The 12,142-nt window shown below is 44.5% G+C and overlaps 1 protein-coding gene across 9 annotated transcripts in view; it reads left to right on the forward strand.

The window, feature by feature from the left end:
* Nucleotides 1-11,043: 11,043 nt before the first annotated feature.
* Nucleotides 11,044-12,142, forward strand: part of TCF12 (transcription factor 12) — a 422,204-nt gene continuing 421,105 nt past the window's right edge. For 4 of the 9 annotated variants that reach the window (XM_058294251.1, XM_058294254.2, XM_058294255.1 and 1 more), the window contains exon 1: nucleotides 11,044-11,459. The gene's annotated coding sequence lies outside the window, so the exon portion shown is untranslated. The remainder of the gene's footprint in view (nucleotides 11,460-12,142) is intronic. The other 5 variants (XM_071214212.1, XM_071214216.1, XM_071214211.1 and 2 more) reach the window with 5 other exon arrangements.

The raw sequence follows: 12,142 nt of genomic DNA on the forward strand, positions 1-12,142 counted from the left end.
TATTTTTCATCCAGGGAAAATATATGTTAAGAGGCATAAAACCCAATTATTTTCCATTATTTAAATTAATCTTGACAAATAATGAAGACAAGAAGAAAATTCTCTAAACAACTGAAAGCTGTTGACTTTCGGTGGTGGAATTACATGCAATTCTATTTTATTTTTCACTTTTTTGTATTTTCTGATTTTAAAGTAAAAGTACATCAGTTTTATAAATATTACTTAAAATCTAAGAGAACATTTAATTTATAGAGCATAAACAAAATTACACATAATTTAGGCAAGATTTTTAAAAAAACTAATAGTTGTAATAAATATAATCTGAACTTTACATGCCTATTAGGTAAATTAACACTAAGGCTGGCCGCGGACTTGGCCCAGTGGTTAGGGTGTCCATCTACCACATGGGAGGTCCGCGGTTCAAACCCCGGGCCTCCTTGACCCGTGTGGAGCTGGCCCATGCGCAGTGGTCATGGGCGCAAGGAGTGCCCTCCTCGCAGGGGTGTTCCCCGCATAGGGGAGCCCCACACGCAAGGAGTGCGCCCCGTAAGGAAAGCCACCTAGCGCGAAAGAAAATGCAGCCTGCACAGGAATGGCGCCGCACACACGGAGAGCTGACACGACAAGATGACTCAACCAAAAGAAACACAGATTCCCGTGCCGCTGACAACAACAGAAGCGGACAAAGAAGACGCAGCAAACAGATACAGAGAACAGACAAGCGGGGTGGGGGGAAGGGGAGAGAAATAAATAAATAAATAAATCTTTAAAAAAAAAAAAACCACTAAGGCAAGGGACTGAGCTCTAGACCAAGGATCTTGGGTAGGGCTGGTAAAGGAAACTAGGTGTGGGAAAAACGAAAAAGTGCCCGAGGTGTCCCAGAGGGTGTCGAGTGTTGAATCAGGGAAGCTGAATTATCAAATGTTCCTAAGAAGAACTCAAGCTTATATACTTTTCTAACCTGTTTTTTTGCATAACATTGTAATGTAAGCCTTTTACCATTTTAAGAAAAACTTTGCAAATTTCATTTTTAAAGACCATGGGTTTAAAATTTTTCAGTTCCACTCTCATTAGAGATCTATTTTTTATAAAATAGAATATTTTTCTTTACACGTAAAATTTTCCCTCTATTTTCCCGTGAGTGGAAAATTCCTGTAAGTAAAATCACTAGGCCAGGAGTATGAGCATGTAGAGTGCTCTTGATTTTAATAACTAAGTTGCTTTCTGTACCGGTCATTACGAATCTCTGTTTCTTACAGCAGTGTTTTTCTGTACCAGATCAACGCATGTTCACTAGCATTAGGCATTATGCTTCTTAAAAAATCCATGCTAATTGACAGTTCTAATATGGGATTTCATTTTTGCTTGCATAGCTTTGGTAATTAGATAGGCATATTAGCTCTTTTTAATTCTTCTTTCGTGAATTTTCTGTTGTATATTTTGCCTTAAAATATGAATCTTTTGAAATCTGTTTCTCCTTGATAAACAACAACAACAACAAGCACAAGAAAACCAAAGATCCGTTTAGACATACAGAGTCAAACAGGTTGTAAGAAGATCTCTCACTGTCTTTGAAATGCAGAGAACTAGGTCCCACTTGAGCAATAGGTCCTCCCCCACCTCCGCATTTTTACCCATTAGTTCACGCTAATTATTCTGTTTTCGGTAGTTCTCCTCTTTAAGTTCTCCATGCATATCTATCTTTAAATCAGTTCAATTCTAGAGATGGAGCAAGAAAGAACAAGATGATGTTATTGATGGATTAGCCCCATTCTCGTACCTTACCCTTCTGGGAGCAATATTTTTTGAGGTGGTCAAGAATACAAGACTGATCTGTGGGGAAGAGACTCCTGCTTCTCTCAGAGAAGTTAACTGACCCTTTGGGGATAACTTACGATTTTTATCTCATTAGCATTTGGAGCTCCAACCAAGTGTGACTGACAGTCATATAAGTCAATACAGGAGCACTTTGGGAGAGCCAACGTAGAGTTTCTGCTTATAGATTAGTGTGTCTGTTCTTAAAGAGTTCATCAGAGAAACAAATCAAAACACTATTGATTCTACAAATGAATGTAATTAAGTAAAATTTCTAGGAAAACTGCATTATTTCGCTAACAGGGAAATAAAATGCTAAATGGCCTGTTCAAATAAAAATGTTACTGGAGGAAATGAAAGTATATTCTAGATGAGTATTAATGCTTTCATTTTCACTTTCTTTAATTCTGGCTCAAGTCATATCTAAAGACTAATTGCAACCTCAGTTTTAGAAAGCAAGGATTTCTATCTCTTTACCAGTTTTAATCCCATCAAACATACTTAAAAATAAGTAACATCAATATGGAACACCATCAAATCGTTAGAAATAGAGTAGAAGTGAGAAGACAAAGCCTTGGGAAATAATAAACAAGTCTTGATCTAGTATTTTCCTCAGGTTTCATTCCCAATTCTAGAGGAAGTTGATAAACCAAATGAAAAAGAAGTTTAAAATAGTCAATGGTATCCTTTTAGCATGCTACTGATTATAGTTTGGAAGGTTAAGGTGATAATAACATTGTTTAAAGATTAGAAACTAACAAATTGTGTGGACTTCTAAAGTAAATGAAACAGAAAAAAATTTCATAAGATAGTTTGGATTTAGAGAAGAAGGTGCCAATCACCAAAACATCACGTGTAGTTGTATAAAAATGCTGATAAAGTGAAATGAGAAGTTTCACAGATGGTCTTCAAATTAAATATTTCTGCAGTATATGGGGACAACTGTTCCCCAAATCCTCTCAAATAAAAGTGAGCATTATTAAGTGCAATTTAAATCATCCAATCCAAGTCAATAAATTCATTTTATCAAATCATCCAGGAGAATAAAGTTCAGAAGCAAGGCAAGTTTCACTGAAAACGCAATTCCTCATTTAATTAATAAACAATTAATAAACAAGAGATTATTGGGATTAGAGGGAAGGTACAGTTATTAATAAGAAAAGGAAAATATAGCATTTACCCTTGAAGAATTCTTAGTTGGGGAAATGAGGAGTATGCACCTACAAACTTGAGAATAGTGACCAAATATTTTCCTGATTTTTGTGAATGTTCAACTAAACAACAAATTGATAACAATAGATTGAATTATCTAAGATGTCAGTGACTCATAAGAAAAGATTTATAATATCTGACATGTTGTGAAGGCTAAACTTGGTTGTCACATAGTATTCTTTTTCTCAACTTTTTGCCAGCAAATAACTTTTTGTTTTTCATAACTATTTAAAAATGGTTGCTTTGTACACATTTTTTTGGGGGGAGGGGAAAGACAGCAGCTTTTTATTTTTATTTTTAATTTTTTAATAATTATTATTATCATTTTTTGGATTTATTTATTTCTCTCCCCTTCTCCCTCCCCTCCCCCCCCCAGTTGTCTTCTCTCTGTGTTCATTTGCTGTGTGTTCTTCTGTGTCCGCTTGTATTCTTGTCAGCAGCACTGGAAAACTGTGTCTCTTTTTTGTTGCATCATCTTGCTGTGCCAGCTCTCCGTGTATGTGGTGCCACTCCTGGGCAGGTTGCACTTTTTTTGCACAGGTCATCTTTCCTTACGGGGCGCACTCCTTGCACGTGGGGCTCCCCTATGCAGGGGACACCCCTGCGTGGCATGGCACTCCTTGCGTGCATCAGCACTGAGCATGGGCCAGCTCACCACAGGGGGCAGGAGGCCCTGGGTTTGAACCCTGGACCTCCCATGGGATAGGCGGATGCTTTAACAGTTGAGCCAAATCCACCTCTCTATATGCATTTTTATCCCTTTATCATTGCTGTATCTTGTTAAAAACATTTCTCCAATGGTCTTTATCTCTTTAAGGTAAAACCTGGCAGCCCAAGTCATGTTCATCTCTTTTACCCTGAGGCACTAAGGACCTTATGGGTTACTACTCTAAGGCACACTTTCTCAAACTTTAGCATGCACCAGAACTACAGGGAAAGTTTTGTAGCCCCATCCGTAGAGTTTCTGGGATAGAGCTCCACTTCTAGAGTTGGTCTGGAATGGAACCTGGGAATTTGCATTTCTAATCAGCTTCCAGGTGATGCTGATGCTACTGGTATGGGAACACTGTTAGTACCACTGTTCTAAGTGTTGTGTATCTCTTTGCTTCACAAGTAGTCTGTTTCCTTGCATTGCTTATTTCTGAACCAAAGTCCCGAGCAGGTGCATAGGTTAAAACTCTGTGTCCTGACTGCAAATGGCCTTGGGAATTTTGGCCCTGATTTATGTTAGGGAGGCAAGAGTTATATTACAGGAATGTCCTTTTTTACGGAAATACTTTAAAAGATGATGGCAACTTTGTACTTTCTGTATGATTTTTCAGTAAACCTAGAAATGCTTTAGTTAAAGAAAAAAAAAAAGATGATGGACACTACCCTTTTTTTGCAGGTTTGGTTATAATGGTGGTCAGTAGGAAAATGTAAATGCAAATTTCATTTTTTTCAGAAGCCTGGGTACTTGGAAATTCAGCTGCTGTTTTGAAGACTGCCATTTGCCTTGTTTCACTCATTTATTCTTTCAATGTTTCATAAATTCAATGAGTATTTATTAAGTATTTATTAAGTACATTGTATGTACCAAGCACTGCCTTCTAGGTGCTTGGAATTCATTAGGAACAAAATTTTAAAAAATTCTTGCCACCATGGACTTACATGTTTTTGGGACCTGTTGGTATACTCAACCTGTTTTCAAACTTTTTATTCTAAACAAGGACAAGTTAAATGTGTGAAGCAGAGTTAAGAGCTAGCCTGGTGTTTGTTAGCTCTTTCAGGACAGTTCTACTAGTTGGTTTTGTTTCTAGGCACATGCTTCCTAAAAAACATGGTAAGGCTATATTCCAAAAGCATTTGCTGTTTGGGATGCTTCCATAGTTGTAGGGAATAACTGAAATCAGACTATAAGAAATATGCATATTGACCTGACAGTATTCAAAAGAGAATACAACAGTTAAATAAGAGGATTTTCAAAAGTTCAGAGAACACTAACATTTTCAAAATATTTTAGAGTCGCTAAGGAAATGAGGAGCAACAACTGTATGTTAGTTTGCAGGTGATGTCACAGTGTGTTTTTGGAGCCCAGTTAGCTCTATTTCTAAGTCCAAAATAGAGAAAAGCAACATTTGGTTTAAAAAATTATGTTCAGAGTTATTTTTTCAAAACCTCTAATTCATCAACTAATTCATTTAGCTTTTTTTGCCTTCAGAATGTTCAAAAACCTATTCTCTTGCCATCTAACTTCAATGCTGTTGCTGAATGGTGGATGCCACTTTAATTTCTAGCAATTTGTATTCGTCCTGTTTTGCATTTTCTCTGGAAGCTTGAAGATCTTCCCGTTGCCTGCTCTACACTAAAACTTCCTTATCACATGTCTTGGTGTAGTCTATTCTTTTCCATTGTGGATAAAGGTGAACCCATACAATTTAGATATATATATAAATACTTTTTTTTGGAGAATTTTCTTTTCCTTGTGTAACCTCTGTTTCCATCAACTTGCTTTTGTTTTGTTTTTTGGTTTCTGTCTCCCATGATAGATGGTTTCCTCAGATGTCTGAAAATCCTTTGTTGTCTGCTCATATTTAAAAATAGGGCACCAAAAGCTGATGGGAAACTGAGCAAATGAGTGGGGCTTGTCAACTGTAAACTGTCCTGTAGAGTCATCTGTTCGGACTAATAGTTGGGGAACAGCCCTTTTCAGTTTCTTCGGATTCCACAGAGAAGATCCTCTAATCTCTTGCTTGGAAATGTAAAGTCTGGCTACAGGATTCTGGGAGCCAAGTTGATAAAGATGATTAGGATCTCAGCATCTAATATGCTAACACTCATTTAATCCTCCTACCTCCTAGAGATCTTCTGCTTCACTTTCTTCAGAAAATAAATTTGCAGTTGCCTGGGTAGGAGAGCATTTGCCTGAATGCTTGGAGTTGTGAAGGGAATCTGGGAATCTCATTGCTTCTTAAACAGACTTGCAAACAATCCTTTTTACTGTAGTTTCCCCTTTGTTCAACTTCAGTTCAGGAGACACCTGGTGCTAGCTATTTTTGAGACTTTTGGCAATGCTGCAGTGGGTTTAGCTATTGGTTTCTCCCTTTGCTGTTTTAGGATTCAGTTTTTTTTTTTTTTAGTTTTTAACCACTCTTCCATCTGTTTTCACACTTCTCAAAATTTGTCCCTATTGTCTTCTTTCGTTTCCCCATGCTTTTAATACTTAAAATATCTTTTTATGAAATATGAGATGGATTGGATTTACTTTAACATAATAAGGGGATAGGAAATGGAGAGGGGGATGGATGAAGAGTTAATAATTATTAAAGGTGGGTGATTAAATGCATGGTTGTTCTTTGCTACCCTCCCTGAGATGGCTTCCTTGTCTGATGTTTTGGCTCATTTTTTTTTTTTCCCCCTTTAAGAGGCACCAGGAACTGAACCTGCTACCTCCCATGTGGGAGGTGGGCACTCAACTGCTTGAGCCACATCCATTCCCTGCTTGTTTTGTTTTTGTTTGTTGTCTGCCTGTTGTTGGTCTGTCTTATTTAGGAGGCACCAGGTGGGTGTCCAACTGAGTCACATCTACTCCCCTGGACATTCTTAATACTACTGTGTCTGCCTTTTTATATGCTTGATGTTTTCCATAATAAAAAAGTTTAAAAAATATCCCTTTACTTATGTCCTATTATGCTTTGGGGAAGGAGCAAATTAGGAACATGTGTTCAATCTGCCCTCTCTAAGTGCAGAACCATTTTTGGAGAAATATCTACGGAACATCCACTATGTGCTAATCATTGTATCAAGGTAAACACAGGAATATGGAGAGAGATTATTATTCATTTTACCTGATCAACTATATTGAGTTGTTAAAAATGAAAATTAAATGCATTGAGGGAAGTGGCTGTGGCTCAATCAGTTGGGCTCCCATCGATCACATGGGAGACCCTGGGTTCACAACCTGGGGCCTCCTTGTGAAGGCAGGCTTGCTGGCATGCTGCAGAGAGCCGCTGGCCCAGGTGCCTCGGAATGCCGCTGGCCCGCAGAAAGGTAACTCACAAGGTGAAGCAACAAAAAGGGAGACAAGCAAAAACGCAGAAGAACACACAGTGAATGGACACAGAGAGCAGACAGCAAGCAAAAAGCCACAAGGGGGGGAGGGAATAAAAAAAAAAGAAATGTATTGAGTGTAGAATGAACCAAGAGGGATATTTCCTCAAATTCAAATGTAACATTCATACAAGCCATTTAAATGGCTTAAGTAATGGGTAAAAATGCCCATTAGCAAGGAGAGGAAAACTCTTTTCATCTACCAACATTCACAGAGAAAAGGCAAATTCTCTACCAGGAAATCCCACATAAGTGGGAGATTCTTGCTGATTGATAAGAGAGTGGAGAGTAGACTGTTGGTGATTAGTAGAATCTGACTTAAGATAGAGTGGAGGATCTTGGCTTTTAGTTCATCAGTGATAGGGGAGTGTCACCTACCTTAATAGGAAGGTATTGCTTCCTATTAAACTAATTGTTAGTACCAAAGGGACAGCTGTGGAAAAGGAAACACTGACTTCCAGTTGCTCTCCTATAGTAGCAGAGAGCTGCCAATAAGTGCATTAATCATAAACTCTGGTGCTAAATGGATGATGTTAGGAGGCCTGTCACTCCAACCAGAGAGCAATTTATTACACCCACTTACCACTTGACTGGATTAACCACTCTCTGTCTTACTCTGTCTCACATGCACACTTCTCTGAGCTTTCTAGAATATCTTCCTGCTAACCAAAGCAAAGTACATTGCTTTGGCTGCTTTTCCTTTTGACTTAGCACCTTTCCAAAGGATCCTAAGAAATTCCTGTATCACAGTCTCTTCATATGCAAAGCCTTCTCTGGGCAATGCAAATCTCCCTGATAAAATTGTGTGCAAGTGTACATACTTGAGTATGGAGTGGGAAGCTGCCTTAGAAAGCAGGGACTGAAACCAGGCAGACAGAATTCCTAGGTCTGCCAGGTGGCAGATTACACTGAATGAAAAGGGAATTAAAATCTCTCAGATTGGGAAGCGGATGTGGCTCAGGTAGCTGGGTGCCCATCTACTACATGGGAGGTCTCGGGTTCAGTTCCCAGTGCCTCCTAAAGAAGATGAGCAAGACGTGAGCGGATGCAATAAGAGGACAAACATGATGACACAATGCTGAGACACAAGGAGGAAGCAGAGGTGGCTCAAGTCATTGGGTACCTCCCTCCCACATGGAAGGTCCTGGGTTTGGTTCCTGGTGCCCACTAAAAAAGGAGAACGAGCAGACACATAGAGCACACAATGAACAGAGAGCAGATAGCGAGTGCAAACGGTGGTGGTAGTGGTGGGGGTTTGAAATAAAAAAAATAAACCTTTTAAAAAAAACTTTCAGATTTATAATCTTCTTGAGGGACACAGCATTTAGCACCGTGCCATGCATAAACTGCTCATAAAATATTTTTCAATATTGGTTTATTGGTATTAATTTATAGTATAGAAAAACTATTATCACTGAATTTTGTATTACTTGGTCATTTTTCTCTGAGCTCTTCCAGCTCTATCTAGCAAGGTAAAAAAAAAAAAAAGGCTCAGACATGAATTACAAGTGGAAGTGACTGTGGCAACTGAGCTCCCTTTTACCATATGGAGGACCTGGGTTCGATCTCTGGGACCTCCTGGTAAAAAAGAAAAAAAAAAGAAAGAAAAAAAGGCATCCCAGACCTGTACAGTGAGGCACAGGCCACTGCGTGGCAAAGCAATGCATCAAAAAGACAATGACGCAACCAGATAGGAAAAAAAGAATTACAAGTGATAGGAAACTCCAGTCTTGGTATTCTTTTTGTCTTCCATATAAGTCAGGGCCATTACAAGAAATCCACTGGTGGGAATATTTCTCCATTAAAAATGATACATACAAATACTGCATTATAGCATGAAAAATAAATTCATGTTATAACATCAGTGATTGATAGATTTAATTCCAGCCTCCATTTTTTGAGTGTCTACTCTGTGCTTGGCACTATGTTGGGTGCATGGTAGTCCCAATCCTCCAAGAGTTTACAGTCTAATGAGGACAGCAAATCATAAAATAAAACTATATGAGCCATAATAATAGATAATAGACTGTCTTCACCAGTCAGTTTCCCAAAGAAATGAAGGAGGCCCCATGACTGAGGATTTGGGCAGACAGCTATTTCTGTGAATTAATTGTATGAGAAGGACAAGAAGAGGCCAGCTCTCCTTTCCTCTTGAAACCTCAGGATATCTCCAGTTTTACCACTCAGTCATAGAATACCTCTGAAATGGGGCCTTAAACATTATCCAATCCAGTTGCTCATTTGACGTTTCAGTCTTTGCTACAAAATCAGCTATTGCACCTGTATCAATTAGAACACATAGAACAAAACACCCAAATTCTGCTGGCTCAGTCAATGAAGGTAGACATGGGCTCAGAGACATCACCAAAGATAGATTTCTTTCTGCTTGTACTTTCTTGATGTTTGCTTTAAGGCAGCTAACCCTTGTGGTTGGAAGATGGCTGCCCACATTCCAGATACTCGTCGTTTCCTACAGCACATGCAGAAAGAAGAGTTGCCTCTGAAGCCCTCTCAGAACACGAAAGGAGAACTTGTCCCCAAACCTCTAGCATACTGTTCCTCTCTCGGGCCCAAACTGTGTCACGTCCATCTCCAACACATAACTGTGGAATTATGCTAATTTGCTTAGATTGGCCCACATACTCCAGCAGGGAGTCAGGGCAGGGACAAGAATTTCAGAATAGGGGTGTTTATCTAGGTAAAGAAGTGGCTATTGGAGAGGATACCATGGGGTCCAACAGCGGGTTGAGGTTTAGCCATTGACAAATACTACATCATGTTTCCCTGTTGGATAGCTTCGTTTGTAAGACAGTAATTCCACATTTGCAGCTGAATCTTCCTCTCAATTTCCCTCCAGCGGCTCCTTCTTGCCATATTGTTGCCCTCAGGCACTGGGTGCTGCTTTCAGTTTATTACTTTAGATGTACCTTTTTTCAGCCTGGGCCTTACTGCTTTTTACTATACTCATTAACCCAAAAGAGTAAAAACACTGACTACCATTAGAGAAACCCTTACTTCCATCCCCGAAATGAAAGGAATAGAGGTTTAATTATTTCGTCTTCTTTTTATTCCATTTGGGGCTTCTTTTTCAGGCCAAGTTCTCAACTTGCTCCCGATACTGGCCGTGGCCGTGTGACAGAACCTTTAGGAGCCGACTTTGTAAAATGAAGCGAATGGCTCGATCCATTTCAGGAACTTGTCCCGCTGTGCGATTCTGTGGCCGCGAATGGGATTCGGGTGGGAGGTCGTGATTGTAGCCGAGGGGGCTTGAAAGAGTGGAAGGTTTGAGAACCTGAATCCCACGTTGCTTTGTGTGGTCTGAGAGTGGTTTTCCTCTTTTTCCTGCATTCGGCTCAGCACCGAATTTGAACAACCGCACCTACCCCAAAAGCAGATGCAGAGGGCAGGGCCTCCCCTCGCCACGCGCGCATCTTCCGCGCCGAGCGCGGCGCAGCCTCCCGGGCCAGAGCCTCGGGGCCCCGGGCGAGCGCGGCGCAGCCTCCCGGGCCAGAGCCTCGGGGCCCCGGGCGAGCGCGGCGCAGCCTCCCGGGCCAGAGCCTCGGGGCCCCGGGCGAGCGCGGCGCAGCCTCCCGGGCCAGAGCCTCGGGGCCCCGGGCGAGCGCGGCGCCCGGCGTCCGGCGCCACTAGCTCGGGAACCGCAGCCTTCAGGACTCGACGGCCCCCGGCGGGGTGGCCTGGGCGGCTGATCCAGATGCGCCCGCAGCTGCGTCTCCGCTCCTCCACTTTGGGGCCCCAGGCAAGGGCGGAAGGCGCGGGTAGAAGCGCCAATAAGCTCGCGGTCCCGGGCCCACGGAGCCCGGAGGAGGCGCCCTGGGCGGGCAGCCCGGCCCCGCTCCGCAGGGTGCCGGCGTGCGCCTCTCGCCCCTCCCCGCCGGCCGCGACTCGGGCCCGCCTCACCCCACCGCTGGCTTTGTCCCAGGCAGCGCCGCGGCCCCTCCCCTCCCCGCCGGCCCCTCCCCGCCCCCTCCGCGGGCCCCACTTCCTCGGCGCAGGCGGCGGGCGCGGGCCGGGGCCGAAGGGGTTAACGCAGGCTCTTCCCGGCGCGGAGGGATCCGGAGCCCGGCCGAGCGCGGTGCTGAGGCCGCCTCAGCGAAAAAAATGTCCGCCTGAGGAGACCCACAAGTTCTATTCCGGGGACCGCCAGCCCGCCCCGGGAGGAAGGGGCGGCCAGGCCCGAGAGCCGCCTCTCCCGCCCGGATCGGAGCGCCCGCGCGGGGCAAAGTGACCCGAGGCGCCGGGCGGAGCAGGGGGAAGCCCGAACCCGCTCTCCCGGCCAAAGTGAACTTTAATCGGGGTGGTTGGATGCGGAGACGGGGCAGCAGGTAATTGCGGGCTGGCGAGCGGGAGGGGGACGGCGTGGGGGGCTGGGGGCGCCGCCGCGTGCCCCTCCCCGGGCAGGCGCGCCTCCCAACTCGGCGCCCCTTTGTAGAGCGCGGAGCCTGGGGTCCCCTCCAACTTGGGGCGCGGAGTGGGGGCGGAGGCGCGAGGCGCGGGCAGCGAGGCCCGCGGGCGGCGCGCTCGGCCTGCGCGCCCCTTTCCGCGCTCGGCTCGGGCCCGCGCCGGGGCTCCGCGGCGCGCGGGAGAGCGGGCGGCTGCGGCCGCGGAGCCGGGCTCATTGTTCGGCAGGTCCGGGGCCGGCCGGCCGCGGGCAGGGCAGCCAAAGTGGGAGGAGGCCGAGCCGGGGGCGGAGGACGCCGAGCGGGAGCGAGACTAGTTGTCGGTGTTTCTGTTTTCTTTTTAAAAACGCCCCTCGGACGCGCGGGGGGTGCTTCCCGACCCTCCGGGCCTGCCGGGGGCGCCCGGGCGGCCGCGGCCGCAGACGGGGCCTGCGAACCGCGCGTTCCCTGCAACTTGTCAGTTCTATTGTTGCCAAGCGAGTGAGTCACTTCGCATCGCCCTCGGTCGCCGCTCCGCTCGCTGGACGCCGAATCGGCCCTCACCCCGCCCTCGAGACCCCCGCCCAGGCCGGGCCCCGCGCGCAGGGGGCGCCACGGCCGTGCGGGGT

Source organism: Dasypus novemcinctus, chromosome 3 (genome assembly GCF_030445035.2).
Source record: "Dasypus novemcinctus isolate mDasNov1 chromosome 3, mDasNov1.1.hap2, whole genome shotgun sequence".
NCBI lineage: Eukaryota > Metazoa > Chordata > Mammalia > Cingulata > Dasypodidae > Dasypus > Dasypus novemcinctus.